The following is a 17,332-nucleotide window of genomic DNA, read 5'->3' as shown; positions in this document are numbered from 1 at the left end:
ATAATAATATATGAAGAGGATTCCCTCTTTTGTGTTCACATTTTAAAATTTCAATTTTACTTTTTAAAATATAATTATTTATTAAATTTTTAAAAATTGACCGTTACTTTTACCAGCTTTCTATACACCGTCTATCTCTACTTTTTTTTAATTATCAACAGTTTTTCTCTAATATTTTCTGATATATTTCATTTTATTAAAGAAAATAAAAAGATACTTAAAATATTTGTAAACTTGAATATTTATTTTTATTATAATATTTTAAAAATATTTTTAACTTTATCAACTTTGTTTTATATTCACAAAATTAATAGATATTTTGGTTGTTATGTGTAGTTGTGAAATATTTTATATAATTTATGAACTCTTATTCAATTTTATTTGATATTCATATTTAAAATTTATATTATTATTGATTTTTTTAAATATTTAACATATTAATCAAATATTCTTTATAATATTTGATGATTTTATGTTTTATTATTATGAATTTTATTTTTTTTATTTTTTAAAAGTTAATTAATTAGTATTAAAATATTGAAATATCTAACTTCCTTAAATATGACATGAGATGCAACAATAATCTTTTACCAGTTAGTTGCGTATAAAAATAAGAATGATGATGAATATTCACTAAAAGAAAAAAGATAAATATGGAATAATAAATCTAGATACTTATAATTCCAACCTCCATATTCCTAAGTCTTGATTTTATATCCCTGCAATTTCCAAATCCTCAAATCTTAATCCATTCTAAATCCCTAATGATTTTGGAAACCTCCAAATGTCGATTAATTTGATAATCCTAATTTCGTTGTTGACGTCTTTCATCTTCTTGATGTCCCACCGAAGCATTGTTTTCAGGTACTCTCTTTGTCTTTGTCTTCCTCTTTCTCGTCTCAATCGTGAAACTTCTTTTTCTTTCTAGCATTCTCTCTATAGTTTTTTTATTTCCGCTATTGAAATTAATGGGTTAAGCATGTGGTGATTTGGTGCGTCCCACATTTGGCTTTGATACCGTCAAGAAAAGTGACAGTTGGGTAAACCTCAAGTCAGTAGAAGTGATTTTAAACTGTAGCTATGTACGCATGAGACGCAGTATCCTACTTGTTTCCTTGTGTGCAACGCTGAAACAGCTTTTGTGTTATATTATAATCAAATTAAAATTTGTTTAGCCCTTTCAGAAAACTAACTTTACTTTTACTCTTGGTATAATTAATAGTTTTCAAGTTAATTACTGCAATGTTCATCATGTTGCTAGCCTGAATTAATATCAGCTATATACTTAGTAAAGAAGAAACATATTGATGTGGATGATTGTCCACACAAGTTGTTGTTTCTATAGAATCTATGCTAAGATAAAAAAATTCCCTTAATCAGTTTATTCAATATTTGATTTCTTCAATCACGCCATATTTTATCATGGTTCCTGAGTCAATATTGTTTTCTCCAATGCTTGATGGTTAGATGACAGTATATAAGAATGTATGTATTACTTTTTTAACAGTCCAAATTCTCCTGAGTTTTTTTTTTTTTATTCATTGCTAACTTTTGTGGTTTTAGAAATTCAAGTCTTAAGGAGTGATATCGGTCAAGGAAGAAGCATTGAATAACTTGAAAGCCTTGGGGTCAGCTTCTGTAGGGGCTAAGCGTCCAATTTCACCTGTTCAGACATTGGTTGGGGGATATCTGCAGGAGTTGTTACGCCACTTTCCTAGTGGTAGGTGTAAACCGGTAAAATTTTCATATAACTACTCTGTATATCTCTTGTCCCTAAATCTCTTTTTTTTTTTTTTTCTTCCTTTTGTGCAACATGATAGCTGAAAATTTGGAATTAGATACAAACCGGCTCATTTCACTAACATCAGCAACATAAAAAGTAGGAAGCATATACAAAATCTTGTTCCCTATGAGTCATTCTGCTTACATTATTAGTACTGTCACATTTATCCATTTGAATCTTCAGCAGTTCTATCATACTTTCATTGTTCTGATAAACATTCAATTACATTTTCAGTTATGATGAGTTTGGCAGTTTTGTAGCTTTTAACAAACTGCAATAAATATGCATTTTTAATTGATGGGGATAGTTATTGCGCTACTCCTTTCTAAGGTTTGCTGCAATTTAAGTTGTTGCTTCAGGTTGAGGTAACTATAACACTATATTCCTAGGATATGCTGGAGTTTTGTCAATCACATAAAATATACACTAATGTCGCTAGCTTTTGACATAGTAAAGGACATAGAGTAACCAAAAACAGGTACTCATGAGATTTGAAATCAATGTAGGGTTGAAAGGAACGGAAAACAAGCACAACCAAAGGTTTTGAGGAAGATATAGCATGATGTTTGGTTAAACAGGATAGTGTAAGGGGCCACAAAAATTGAAGGAGTAGTGGGGAGTCTTTGATTAGATACACTCTAGTGTGATTATTATGTTCGTATAACAGTCCTTTTCCAAGAGAAGCTTTAATATACTTTAATATACAAATGACAACATTTTAATGATATGCACATGGAGAATTAAGAAATTGACATACCACACAAATTGCCAGAGAAATGTCAAAGCGAGTGACTGTAAAATAGTTCAATTTCCCAATTATTCTTTTATTCTTCTCAAGATATGAGATTGAATCCCTCTCATTAGATAGGAGTTTGACATTGGAATCCATGGGTTAACTGACTTTGAATTCATTAACTCAATTTTCTCTGAAATACCTAATGCATACTTCCTTTGAGAAATAACAATTCCATTTTTGGATTATGCTACCTCAATCCCCCAAAAATATCTAAGTTTGCCAAGGTCTTTGATCTAAAAGTGGTTACAAAGGTGTTACTTTAACTATGAGATGTCACCATGATCATTGCCTATAAGTTCAATATCATCAACACATACTACTAGATAGATACTAAATGATCCACCTCACCCCGAGTCATACTAAATAGTTGAATAATAGTGCTAAAATTATCAAACCAAACCCTAGCTCTAGATACTATGTTGAAACAAAAGAGAAAGAGGCATAGGTTGAATTCCTAATGTATATATCACACATAGGTTTATTGATTTATAAATAGGAAAATACAATAGATGGACCTAAGCCCGTTACATCTACCATACACAAGTAAACACATTTTCCAAGAAAAGTATGACAATAAAAAATTGAATGATATATCCTACTGTGTTTCATTCTAGAAGTTTGAACAATGTGACTGAATTTTCCAAACCAAGCATGAGGAGATTGCTTGAGACCATATAGATATTCAAAAATTAAAACTGATCTTTGATTAATTAAACCCAAATACAACGAGAATATTCATCAATAAAAGTGATAAAATAACAAAACCCAAAGAATGATACTCGGCTTGGACCACTAATGTTGAAATGAATTATAGAAAAAAATAGAGTTGCGTTTTGATTCAGTTTTGTTTGGAAAAGAAGACTGAATATGGTTTCCTAACTAACATGACCTATATACCAAGACTTGGAATTTGCTAAGTTTGGGAATCATCCTTTTTAATTTTGATAAATGTGGATGACCCAAACAATCATATAGAAGTTTAGGAGATGGGGATGCTTAACAAGGCATTGACGGTCAAGTGCATACATAGTAAAGTCCCCTATATTCATGTCCTTCAGCAGTTAGTCGACTTGTACTATGCTTTTGAGAGAGGCAAGCTTTTGACAAACTAGTGAAACATTGTGCTTAGTTGTTGGACTTAAAAATGAGATATTTTGGATACTCTTCATTAGAAAAATGTGGTTCAACCTTATTAGATCGGAAGATTTTTGTTGTCTTGATAGGAAAATCATGTATGAATAAACATTTATTTTAAGTGTAGTCAATTCTCTTAAAAAAGGAACATTGGAGACATTTGTATGCACTTGAGTAAAGGAGGGCATATTGAAAGAAGAATTCACCAATAATTAGAATTACAACAACAATCTACACTCCACAACCAATACTTATTGTAAAAGACAACAACTATAGTGGAAGAAGAGAATGAGAGAGAGAGAGGAGATAAGAGTCTGTCAACCAAAGCTGAAACTGGAGAAACGAGGGTCAAAGCAGGATCAAGGAGGTCTGATGAGCCTTGAGGAGAAGAAATACAGTTGCTTCGGTGAGGGAAAGATGGTGTGGGACCTTCATGCACCGAGCTGTAGTGGATGGAGATGACACACGTGGCAAAGAATAAAGGGATGTGTCTAGGTGGGTGGAACGTTGCATGGTGAGACACATCAGAGTAAGGGAAAAGATAGTAGAAAGCATGAACGGTGGTGGATGCCGTTGACAGCAGCAGAGGACAAATATGGATGGTGGTGGTGGCCAACCACAAAACTAACAGTATCAACCTGTTTAGATACTAACTTAAGACTGAAAATATAATAGCTTGAGTGATCGATTATCTCTGAGCTGACTTTTGTTATTTATAGAAGAAAATTACATCAGGAACACAAAAGCTACTAGAAAAGGGCTATATCTAGGTAATTAATGCTAGTAAGTAAACAGCTCACAAGTACAACATATAGTAGTTTTCCGATACAACTACTAATTATCTATATTGAATACCTATTGTAACACTTGCATTAAAACTTGAAACAACCCATAGATTTAATCTCTCTTTTTTGTTTTTGTTTGATTCAGCTTGCATTCCATAGACGTAGTTGCTTTTACAAAGGTTAAAATTGAAATGGATGGTGAATGACAATTTATTTCATATCTTTAACTATATGTGATCAGTTAGTACATAATAATTAAATCTATGGGCTGCCTTTCCTCTCTGGCTCTTGAATGATGTGAATTAGCCAAATCATACATTCATGTGCTCCATGTGGTAACAAACATTGTTTCTAAAGCTAGCTTTCGTTGTAAAACTAAGCATGCAAGCAAGCTTTGTTTGATGTTGATGGACCTCATGTTGAAGTGCATTTCCCTGATGATAAACCAGGATAGGTGCATATGCTTGGGAGTCCTTTGATAGCAATGTATATGAACTCTGGAGTTTAAAACAATATTGTATTGCTGAAAAAAACTAGTGTAATGACTAGATTTACATTACAAGTTCTCCTTACATAAGGATTTCTTCTTGTATGGACTTTACCCCTCCAAAACAAAGTAAACAACAAATTGAGAATTTAACATCCCACTACAAGTCAGCAAAACCATATATATGGCTCTGTAATTGTCACATTCTAAAACATAACTGCCTAATAAAGAATTAACGCAACATAACTAGGATGCAGAACTGTAGCCGCCTACTGCAGAACGTGTCTTGTAAGAATGGAATTGCATATAGCTAGTGAATGGAATACTGTGGCAAGCCATGTCACTCCACTTCTTTCTGATCAAATCCATCTTGTTAGTGAATATCCTTATTGTGTTATGGGCCAGGAAATGGTTGTAGGTGAAGCTGACATGAAATTTCCCTCTTCCTAGAGCCTTTTTTACTTACCAACGTCTTCCAACACCAAATCCACACAATGTGCCGTAGTGTCCAAGAGAAAATTTTCCTGTTGTTCTGTAAATATTTACTTGAAACTAACTTAAATTAACTGAATGAGTAATAAAGTGTTAACAAATTTAACAATTTCTTATTCTTGCCATCTTGTCAGTGGCAAGCCTTGTCACTCCACCTCTTTGTGACCAATTCCATCTTGTTAGTGAATTTCCTGATTTTGTTATGGGCCAGTAAATGGTTGAAGGTGAAGCCCATGTGAAATTTCCCTCTTCTTAGGTCCTTTTGACACTTGGAATTTTACCAATATATTCTAATATCAAATCCACACAATGTGTGGTAGTGCCGAATAGAAAGTTTTCCTCTTGTTCTTTAAATATATACCTAAAACTAACTTAAATTAACTGAATGGGTAATAAAGTAATAAAAAATTTAACAGTTATACTTCTTTACCTGCCAAAACATAGTTGCTACTGTTGTGGTTCCCAAGTTCAACAAGATTTTGTTTTCTAATCTCTTAAACTGAAGAGTCCAAGAGTTCAAACATCTTCAACCATGTCTTCTAGTACCCAAAACCATCAACAAGAAAAAGGAACGTGATCTCCACATTCTTGTAGAAAAGAGGGAATGAAGCAGGAAGAAAGAGGCATTACTATGAAGTTTTGTAAAACCCTTATCAATCGAAAAGGCGTAAAGATAACAAAGTTTAAAAAATGATAGAACAAACTTGACTGATTCTTACGGGAGGACCTTTATTAGGTGGTCCACCATGCACCACAATTAAGAATCTTTACATGCATCTATGGTGCACAAAGTTTTTATATACCCTCCCCATCAAAACACCCTTGCTACCTCATCTGTGTTGTTCTCTACCCTGGATCATCACTGGGCATTATTTTTTATGGAAAGTCATTTTTTACCAAATCTCCCTCTTTGTTCTCTTCACAACTCTTTAATCTCTCCCTCTTTGCAAAAGTAACCAAGGGAGGTTGTTACCCTCTTTTCCATCCCACATTCCTAGCCAAACTAGTAACCACCTTTTATACAATCCTACACTATGAAGCAAACATGGACAAAGACACGAGTATATGATTAAATTGTAAAAATATAGGACATGGACACAATGATATATATATATATATATATATATATATATATATATATATATATATATATATATATATATATATATATATATGGGTTAATTATGTTTTTCGTCCCTCAAGTATTGTGCGATTTTGTTTTTAGTCCCCCAACTAATGTTTGCTCCAATTTGGTCCCTCATGTTTTGAAACTATCGGAAATGGTCCTCATTTTTGGACGCCGTTAATTGTGTTTGTCACCTGGCAAACGGACTGTCATATCTGGATCCCGTTTTAAGTTGTGTAATAAATTTTATGTTTTGTGCACGTGTTAATTAAAGATGAAGAGAATGAAATAAAAGAGGGGTTGGGAGAAGTTTGAAACCCTAAAATTTAAAATTTAGAATTGGGGTTTCGTGGTGGTAAGTTGAAACACAATCTTCTTCTTATCAATCAACTCGAAGCGACAAACATCTCAGGCTTCAATTCGCCTCCTCTGATAAAAACACACCAACCACATGAGAATCTACAATGAGAATCTATTTTCACCTTCCATGTTCTCTCCCCAACTTGCAGGGTCACTTCATTTGAATGAAGAATATCATGGTGTTTGAAGAAAATCCTTGGAAGATTCTATATAATGCACAAAAAAGTTTGCATTTCTAAAATTCGATTCTAATTAATCCTACCACAGTATGTAAATCCATAGGTTTGATGCAGACACCGAAGTAATTCTCTAACTCCCTCTCATTGCATTCAGGAATTGAATGATCTAAAACAACAACAAAAAACATATCAAAAGGGGAAGTAATATGAAGAAACATAGCATGTTACAGTTGTAACTAGTAAGCACTATTTCAGAAATGTCAATAACCTGAAAACTTAGGAGAACTTGATTCTTATGTGTCTCTAAAAATTATAACTTTGAATGAAAGTCTTGGTTTCTTGATTTTCTCAAAAACACATACATCCCGTAGTTCCAAGTTATGATCTTCTACAAAACTCTTCCACCCAGTAGTAAGATTTATTTGGTTACTGCTTTTATTCCAAGAAAAATGAACACACCAAGATCCGCTTTTAGAAGTTCGAAGAGTAACACAGGCTTTCAAATTGGGACACTTCCTCACCACCACGAAGCCCCAATTCTGAATTTTAAATTTTAGGGTTTCAAACTTCTCCCAACCCCTCTTTTATTTCATTCTCTTCATCTTTAATTAACACGTGCACAAAACATAAAATTTATTACACAGTTTAAAATGGGATTCAGATGTGGCAGTCCATTTGCCAAGTGTCAAACACAACTAACGGCGTCCAAAAATAAGGACCATTTCCGATCATTTCAAAATATAAGGGACCAAATTGGAGCAAACGTTAGTTGGGGGCCTAAAAACAAAATCGCACGATACTTGAGGGACGAAAAACATAATTAACCTTATATATATATATATATATATATATATATTAAAATGTACTTATTATATTTCAGAATCTAAAAAAAAACAAAGAGAAACACTTACAAAAAAAGTGTAACAATAGAAAAATTAATTTAAATCATAATGTTTGACTCTCATATTTGTTCATCCTCATTGAAAAGTACAATTTCTAATTCTAAATCATCAAGAGATAAGATAGCAATCTCAAGAATTCCATTGTCATCCAATGAAAAATCATCTTTTGCAATATCCTACAATTTAGTTTCTTTTTCTTTGTATTTTGAGGAGTTTCTTGAGAGAAGACCAAGATTACTATGGAAAAATACTAAATCCTGCACCCTTTTAGGTGTCAACTTATTTCTTTTCAAAGAATATACTGAAATTCCTTTCACAGCAAGATGAAGAACATGAATGTCCAAGTAGTTTAAGAGCTATATTTTGGAGTGTTGGTGCATGAGATCCATGAACAATCTCCACCATGATTTTTGCATCCATTTTACCTCTATCTTGTAAAGAGTCAACATTTGCAAAATCTTTCCTTCCATTTGTAAAGTTTGCACACTCTATATTTACTTGTCTCCTTAGACCTGCATCATCAAAGTACTTCTTAAAACATTTCTTCCTTTCATTAGTAAGTTTCACATCTTGATGTGGGGCATGTCTTTTTGAATCCTCATTTAACATTTATAACTATAATATCTACAATATTAAAAGTACATAAATGTAAATTAACATAATATTATAAATTTAAGATATTAAAAATAAAATGTATACGATAAAATATAATAATAAAATAATTTAACGATAAATTACCTTGGATTTAAAGAATGAGCAAGACAATGAAGAGAAGTGCTACTCTTAGGCCAACGATCAATTAATATTAAGTTTATTGCCCCATAAAAGGATGAATGTTCAACTTCTGTCTTTCTTTCATGTTGGTATATGATCTTTCTCTCATTTTGAATCATTGAAACTCACATTTCACATACTAAGTGAAGAGTAGCCATATCCATATTTGTTTTCTTGAGAACATCATAAATAGGGTTAGTAAAAGAAAGTATATAATCAACCTTCATCCACTAATTATCGGTCAATATAGTTTCTCTCACAAATTGTGCACATTCCACATTATCCGATTTGTGTGAAGACCATTCATCACTAATAACCATATCTTGGAGTTTCTTTTTTTTTTTTCAAACTTCTAAACCTTTTTAGCATGACAATGGTTGAAGCAAATTTTATGGAAGCAACAGAAAGCAACTTCAATGAGTTGAAGTTATTGAACATTGATAATTTCATAGAGTGCCCCACAATAAAGTTTTTAATAAATGTAGCATCATCAATAATTTTTGCGATCCAAGAACATTCTTACTAAGTATCACTATTTTTTTCAGTACTTTTTGCTACACAAATATTTTTCAATGCAAGAGTCAAGGTATTCAATACATAAGGAATTTAGTGGATTGAAGGAAATTTTAATCCTATGATCATACCTGCAACCTTACATACAACTGCAATATCAATTATAATTTGTAACACATATTTCGGTCCAACTTTCATAATTTCATCTCTCATGTGTTTAGCAATAAAGTCTTTATCCTTTATCCTACTAGATCCATATATTGACCTAAAAAACATTGGTCTACTCCGTGATGGCCATAAAATTTATAAGTTGCCTTCTTTGAGGATGACTCCACCCATCACTAATATTTGTCATGTCTTTCTGATTCCATGAGTTTCATATAGGTTACAAAAGATTTTGTACATGACTTCTTTCTTTTGAAAGTAAATGACCTTTAAATTTATTATATGTTGGTGGTACATATCGACTATGATTAGAAGTATTGGTAGCGTAAGAAAATACACTCTTATAATAAGGACTTGCTAGATGAAATGGTAGTCTTGAAGAATAAACTATCCTTGTAGTTTCACAATCTAGAGTATCTCTAGCTTGAATATTGAAAGAAGATTCTAAAGGATCTTTGAGTTTTGGGTTAACACCACTGTTTGTGTGTTTTCCTTCTTCAGATACAAGTGGTAGAGGGACATTTTTTTCCTTTGCATTTTCTATTTTCAATGTTGCTTCATTGTCTAATCTTTTAAGCTCAACAAGTTTTGAAGGGGCCATGTTTGAATAAATTATAAATCCTCTTTTGTAATTTTTAACATATGAGCTCTCACTCAAGTGTAAGATCTATTAAATGAAAAATCACACCCGACTGGATTTGATCATATTATTTCATTAATGGAAATAATATGATCAAGTGCAATTTATGTGATTTTTCTTTTAATGGATCTTACAATCGAGTGAAAGCTCATTTGTTAAAAATTACAGGAAGAGTTAGAATTCGTTGAGTTTAAAATATTAGACAATAAAGCAACATTGAAAATAAAAAATTTAAAGTGTTAGTAGTGAACTTTAAGCCTAATTCCACCTCACAAAACCGGCTTGTAAGGTGAGGTGTGCATCCCACTTATATATCATGCCCTAGGTATATACATCTCGTGCGTAAGACTAGACATTAATGGGTGAGACTTTTTAACCGAGCTCTGATACCATGTTAGAAGCGGAGTTTAAATCTAACTCAACCCCAAAAAACCGGTTTGTAAGGTGAGGTTTACATCCCACTTATATACTATGAAATTGTCTTATCTCTAGTCAATGTGAGACTTTCAACACAAAGGAAATAAAAGGTCCCTTCACCACATGTATATGTTGTTAACCCAAAACTCAAAGGTCCTTTAGAAGTTTCTTTCAAAAAAGCTAGAGATATTTTTGATTGTGAGACTGTGATGATGTTTTATTATTCAGGACTACCATTTCATTTGGCAAGAAGTCCTTATTATTGAAGTGCATTCTCTTACCCTGGCAATACTTCTAATCTTAGTGGATATGTACCACCAAGATATAATAAATTGAGAGGCCATTTACTTTTAAAAGAAAGAAGTGACGTTGATAATCTTTTGCAAAATATATGAAACTCATGGAATCAAAAAGACATGACAATAATTGTAATGAGTGAAGTGATCTTCAAAGAAGACCTCTTATAAATTTTATGGTTATCATGTAGAGTGGACTAATGTTTTAGAGGTCAATAGATGGATATGTTGGGATAAAAGACAAAGATTTCATTACTAAACACATGAGAGATTTAATTGTGGAGGTTAGACTGAAAAATGTGGTTTAAATTATAATTGATAATGCAGTTGTAAGGCAACATGTATGACCATAGAACTAAAATTTCCTTCCATCTAATGGACTCCTTCTGTAGTGCATACCTTGAATCTTGTATTGAAAAATATTTGTGAAGCAAAAAATAGTGATACTTATGAAGAATGTTCTTGGATCACACAAATTGATGATGATGCTACATTTATTAAAAACTTTATTGTGAGACACTCTATGAGATTATAATGGTCAATAACTTCAACTCATTGAAGTTGCTTTATGTTGCTCTAACAAAATTTGCTTCAACCATTGTCATGTTGAAAAGGTTTAGAAGTTTGAAAAAAAAGAAAAAAGACTCCAAGATATGGTTATTAGTGATGAATGGTCTTCATACAAAGAGGATAATGCGGTATGTGCACAATTTGTGAGAGAAACTTTATTGACTAATAATTAGTGGATGAAGGTTGATTATATATTTGCTTTTACTGCCCCTATTTATGATGTTCTCAAGAAAAAATATATCGATATGGCTACTCTTCACTTAGTATATGAAATGTAGGGTTCAATGATTCAAAATGTGAGAAAAATCATATACCAACATGAAAGAAAGACAAAAATTGAACATTCATCCCTTTTCTGGGCAATAAACTTAATATTAATTGATTGTTGGTCTAAGTGTAGCACATCTCTTCATTGTCTTGCTCATTCTTTAAATATAAGGTAATGATATTGTTAAATTATTTTATGATTATATTTTATTGTACACATTTTATTTATAATATCTTGTTAGTTTATGTATTTTTAATATTGTAGATATTATAGTCATGAATGTTAAGAGGTACTTTGATGATGTGGATATTAAGAGACAAGTAAATATAGAGTATGCAAACTTTTCAAATGGAAGGAAAGATTTTGTAGATGTTGACTCTTAACGAGATAGACGTAAAATAGATGCAAAAATCATGGTGGAGATTGTTCATGGATCTCATGTACTAACACTCCAAAAGATAGCTCTTAAACTACTTGGACAACCATGTTCTTCATCTTGTTGTGAAAAGAATTTGAGTATATTCTTTGAAAAGAAATAAGTTGACACCTAACATGGTGGGATGATTTAGTATTTTTCTGGAGTAATCTTGGTCTTCTCTCAAGAAACATCCTCAAAATACAAAGAGGAAACTAAAATGTGGGATATTGCAGTAGATGATTTTTCATTGGATGACAATGGAATTCTTGCAAGCTTATCTCATAATGGACCAGAATTAGAAGTTGTATTTTTCAACGAAGATGAAGAAATATGAAAGTCAAACATTATGATTCACATAAGATTTTCTTTTGTAGGACTTCTTTTATAAAGGTTTCTCTTTATTATTTTTAAATTATGAAGTATGATTAGTATATATATCGCCGTGTCCATATACTATATTTTTGCAATTTGGTTGTATCCCGTGTCCTTATCGTTTCAGTGTCTGTGCTTCAGGTGTGATTCTTCTGAAGATGCTTATGTAAATTTGTAGAGTAATTTCTTATAACAGAGTCATATAGGATGTCTGTGCTTCGTAGGGTGTGATTCTTCTGAAGATGCTTATGTAAATTTATAGAGTAATTTCTTATAAAACAGAGTCGTAGACCTATACGAGGATTCACAAAGATTTTGTTTCCTTGTTTTATTTATTTTCTTTTAATTAAAATATATTCAAGGTTTTTGATTTTGTTATTTTTTTAATCAAATTTGATTCGTGTGTCCTAGTTTGTCTTCTCTGGCATGTCCCAGCGTGTCAAGGAGCAGGGTCGCATCATCTTCGGCGTGTCCAAGAGCACAGCTGTGTCTTGGCCAAAAAAATGTGTCCGACGTGGTGTCGTGCACACCTTCGTCGCACATCCGTATTTGCGATGCGCTTCCAATGCGGAGACGCCTCTTTTGAGCCGTGTCGGAGCTACACAAATCCCACATCCTGAATAAAGTAACAACTTTGTTGTTGTTGTTCGGTAATTTCCACACCATAACGCATAAAGTTAATTGGAACAAAGTGTCAAAAACATCATGGCAGTGACACCATGACTTGATTCTGTTATGGTTACTGCTACTTGCACAATTGCGGAATGGGTCATGTTGCTGTATCTTTTCATTCAAGTTAGAGATGCAAGGGTCCTTCCGAAAACTATTTTCCTTTTAGCAATTGTTAGTGACCCAACCGTGGAGAGGGAGTGAGATTCAGGGGTGAAGAAGGGGAATGAGAGGGAGATATATAGCGGGAAAATGGTATCAATCGTTGAAAATTGCCTTTGGTGATGGTGCATGGTGCCAATTAAGAAAGGGAAACAAGTCGAATGTGATGCTAAACAATAACAGGAGATTGCTCAACACTGAAAAGCTAATTTTTAAGAACAACAATTGTAACGTCCCATTTAATTTAATACGTAAAATTAAAGGACACGTCACACATAGATAAATCGACAATGCAGTCCTGGGGTTCATAACGTCACCCCTACAAAATCAGGCACACCACGATGCCAACAAAAGCAGGATAAGCAGTTTGACTAAGAGTTTACAAATCCGGTAACAACAAATACAGGGGCCATAGCCCTAAAGAAACATGAAAGAAAGACGTTCGAATTCTAGCCCGGATGGCTAAGCTGCTGGATCACCACTCCCTTGCTGACCACGAGGACCTCGCCCATCTGCTCCCATCAACCAAGTTGATGATCATCGCAAGAAGAACAGCCACATACATCACAAACATGCAACAAAACGGGTAAGCTAGAGCCAGTCAACATATTCAACATGCAATCAAATGTATTTTTACTATCTCATCCACATAGCAACCAAACAGGTTATGACTCTTCATTCAATACACTACGACTCGACTCGACTCATCCGGATACGTATAACTGGGTCGGATTCAGCGGATGCTTGCACTTGTGTGGGTACCCCTGCTCGAACCTGAGCTGCTCGATCCTGAGCCATGTATTACCAGTGTTGCAATGAAACAAATCTCTCCCACCACAAGGTTAGCCCTTAGTGAGTTTCAGGCCTCCTGCTACTCCCACCACAAGAGTCAGTCCGCTCTAAGTGAGACTAACTGACTCCTCGGAGCGTCAGGATGCAACCTTACCTTGAATCCTTACCTAGTTATACAGATGGGGCACCACCATGAACACCCACTAGCAGGGGCCATGGAATTACGTCCCGACCACTGAAGCGCGACCCCGGAGGTCTCACCTAGAGACCCCCAAGGAATTACACGCTGACACGGACCAACATTCATAATTCATCGATAAGAGAATATTAAATCATGTTTTTCAATCCCATATCCACCCTTGGAATTAACATCCTCATATGCATCACCTCTCAAGTCCATACCTCTGATCATCACCACCCCAATGAGTCTGGGGTCTCATCTCATATTAATCATGTATCCCTTTAGTTCCAACGCATTCATTCATTTCACACGTTAAGTCTCATACCAACCCATTCATTCACAATTCATGAATCATGCCAGAAATATATCTCATACTCCATTATATACACGTCCATCATCACACAATCATACCCAATCAAAACAGATCACTCGGGAAACATCAAACGTCCAAATTATAGCACAGTCTCGCCCAACATCTCACTCAGGCTGAGGGGTCTCGCTCAGGCGAGACGTGCTCGCTCAGGCGAGACGTGCTCGCTCAGGCGAGACGTGCTCGCTCAGGCGAGCCTCCTCCTCGCCTAGGCGAGAGCGCCAAAAACAAGGGCATGGGCAACACGGGATCTCGTTTAAGCGAGATCCCTCTCGCTTGGGCGAGTTGCCTGCTCGCTCAAAAGTTGAGCGAGCCGCCCGGGCGACGTTTCGCGCAAAAAACTTAGGCGAGCTCCCTGTTTCATCTCGCCTAGGCGAGATTGACTCGCTTGGGCGAGATTTACAGGTCTCGTCACTGTTCTTCACTGTAACAGTCATGCATATCCAATCAACCAGGCATAACAAGCATTTAATCACACCAAAACGAAGGATTCATTCATGAAATCATTAACTCACTCAAGAACAGCCAAGACAACACCTAAAATACTGGAACCCTAACTTCCCGTACCTGGAAAAGGGTTCGCACAGACCTCGACATTGGGCCCCGAAGCACAGCAGTTCGGGAGACGGATCAGGAACTGGTGGAACAGTGGCACAAAAGGAAGAACAGAGTCATCAACCAACATTAAACAGTGGAATACGAAGAAGGGAGGCGAAGACGGTATGTTTTAGGGTCACTTACGTCGTGCAGGAAGTAGGACTTGAGCTTTGAGCTAGCTCGAGGAGGACCTCAGGGCAACCCTAGCAGAGCTCTAGCGGTACGAAGGGGCGGAGCGACGGCTGGTTCAGAAAGGGAAAACACAGACCTCCCATTAGGGCAACGTAGCAGGGTTTATATACACTGGGCCAACCCTTAGGCCCACTTAGGGGCAGCCCACTAACTTTAGGGCAGGAATAAAATGGGGCCTTACAACAATCAGGTCCAATATTAGTATGAAGCCTTTTACTCCAAGGTTTCTGAAAAGTTTGTATGTGCTCTTGTTACATGTGCTTACGTTACTGACTTTATTCAGGAGAAATTCCAGTTAGTATTAGTAACTTTTGAGCCAGAAGGGTTTCCTGCCAAACAGCATGTGCCAGAGAGACAATTTATTATCTTCAATATAGGTAACTTTTTTGCTTAGAATATTAATAATTGATCTGATTGTGACGTCCTAAGCTTCATTACAAGTTTTAACCCTTCAGTTTATGATATTTTTTAGATTATTGGAACCGATTTCACTCCAGTATTAGGATTATTTCCATTATTTGCTAATATTCTGTATTCTCTTCTGTTGATGCGGCAGTATGTGATGAACTATTATTTGGCTTACCCCACGAAGCTTGGTGGGTGGTGGCATTGGCAGTACTTGGTCTTGGAATTGCATTCATCTTGCCTTCTTTTCTTCCATCGTCTTTGCTACCAAAGAACCATGTCCCAATGACAGATCATCATGTCTCCAAAACTTCTTGATAAGCCTGCATATGGTGTGGTGTTGTTTGCTTTGATGATAGAATTTTGAAAGCCCCCTTTGGCTTCAAATTTTCCATGTTTTCTAAATTATGATCCATCAGCCATTTTTGTGTCTAAATGCAAGAGAACTTTAGAATTTATATATTGTCACACATTTATATATTGTCCCACAGAAAATAAGTGATTTTGTTAGTTACTTACGTGTAACTACATGACCTCTTTTCATATATGATAAAATGTGATGATGAATTTTAAATGATCCTTATACTATTAATAAGGATCATTTAATCTGATGATGAATTTTAAAATATTATTATCTAATAAAGGGATATTGTATAGTATTACTTTTGTTTGGTGTAACTTATACTGTTGTAATTTGACCTCTCTGCCCCTCTCTATATAATAAAATAAGAATAATAATAAAATGTTTTTGACTTCATAACAAATTTAGAACATATTTTTGGTTCATAGTCTTTTAATTAAATTGAATTTATTGAACAATGATATCTTATCCATTTTAGTGCTTTATTTAAATGGTTATAATTTATGACTAATCTTACCGTCCATCCCTCTTAATCAAAGAGATTCATAACATAAAATCCATAACAACTAAACAAGCTTGGAAGGTCTAATTAATATTCTCGTCAATAATCTTTAAACAAGTTAAGAAGGATAATATATATATATATATATATATATATATATATATATATATATATATATATATATATATATATATATATATATATATATATATATATATATATATATATATATATATATATATAACATGTAAATCTAAATCGAGTCAACTGGTTTTCAATTTGACCGTGCAAATACAACTAAATCAACCTAAATTAAATGTATTTCTGATTTAATAATCTTTTGAATATGATTCACATATTCCAAATTCCAATCAATCGGTCTAACAGACCGCTGTTGAAGAATGATAATAAGGGGTTACATATTAATTTACTCAAATTTAACAAATTTTGAATGTAATTTAGTTATTTTTATTAAAATTGTAACTCTTGTAAACTAAACTAAACTCAAACTCATTCCACGTTTAAGGATGTTCAAGTGGTTAAGTTTCATACAAAACTAATTTGAGAGAAAGTGTGTTGGTGTTGGCCACCCACAATTAACCCACCATTAATATTATGTTAATT

The 17,332-nt window shown here is 34.0% G+C and overlaps 2 long non-coding RNA genes and 1 other non-coding gene across 4 annotated transcripts; 2 read left to right on the top strand and 1 right to left on the bottom strand.

Moving 5' to 3' along the window:
• The first annotated feature begins 649 nt into the window (after positions 1-649).
• Positions 650-16,370, top strand: LOC114175896. 2 transcript variants are annotated; one of them, XR_003602939.1, is made up of 3 exons: positions 650-864; positions 1,564-1,720; positions 15,997-16,370. It is a non-coding gene; the product is annotated as an uncharacterized LOC114175896 (long non-coding RNA). The 2 variants fall into 2 exon arrangements; XR_003602938.1 differs by having other exon boundaries at positions 1,564-1,734.
• On the top strand, positions 4,786-4,887 carry LOC114180008. Its single transcript, XR_003603586.1, has one exon. It is a non-coding gene; the product is annotated as a small nucleolar RNA snoR127 (small nucleolar RNA).
• LOC114175897 lies at positions 9,293-15,812 on the bottom strand. The gene is made up of 3 exons (XR_003602940.1): positions 15,393-15,812; positions 15,219-15,288; positions 9,293-13,820 (listed from the first exon to the last, which is right to left on the bottom strand). It is a non-coding gene; the product is annotated as an uncharacterized LOC114175897 (long non-coding RNA).
• Positions 16,371-17,332: the final 962 nt, after the last annotated feature.

Source organism: Vigna unguiculata, chromosome 3, assembly GCF_004118075.2.
Source record: "Vigna unguiculata cultivar IT97K-499-35 chromosome 3, ASM411807v1, whole genome shotgun sequence".
Taxonomy (NCBI): Eukaryota; Viridiplantae; Streptophyta; class Magnoliopsida; order Fabales; family Fabaceae; genus Vigna; species Vigna unguiculata.
The sequence above is the reverse complement of the archived record's forward strand: the minus strand, read 5'-3'. Positions and strand labels throughout refer to the sequence as shown.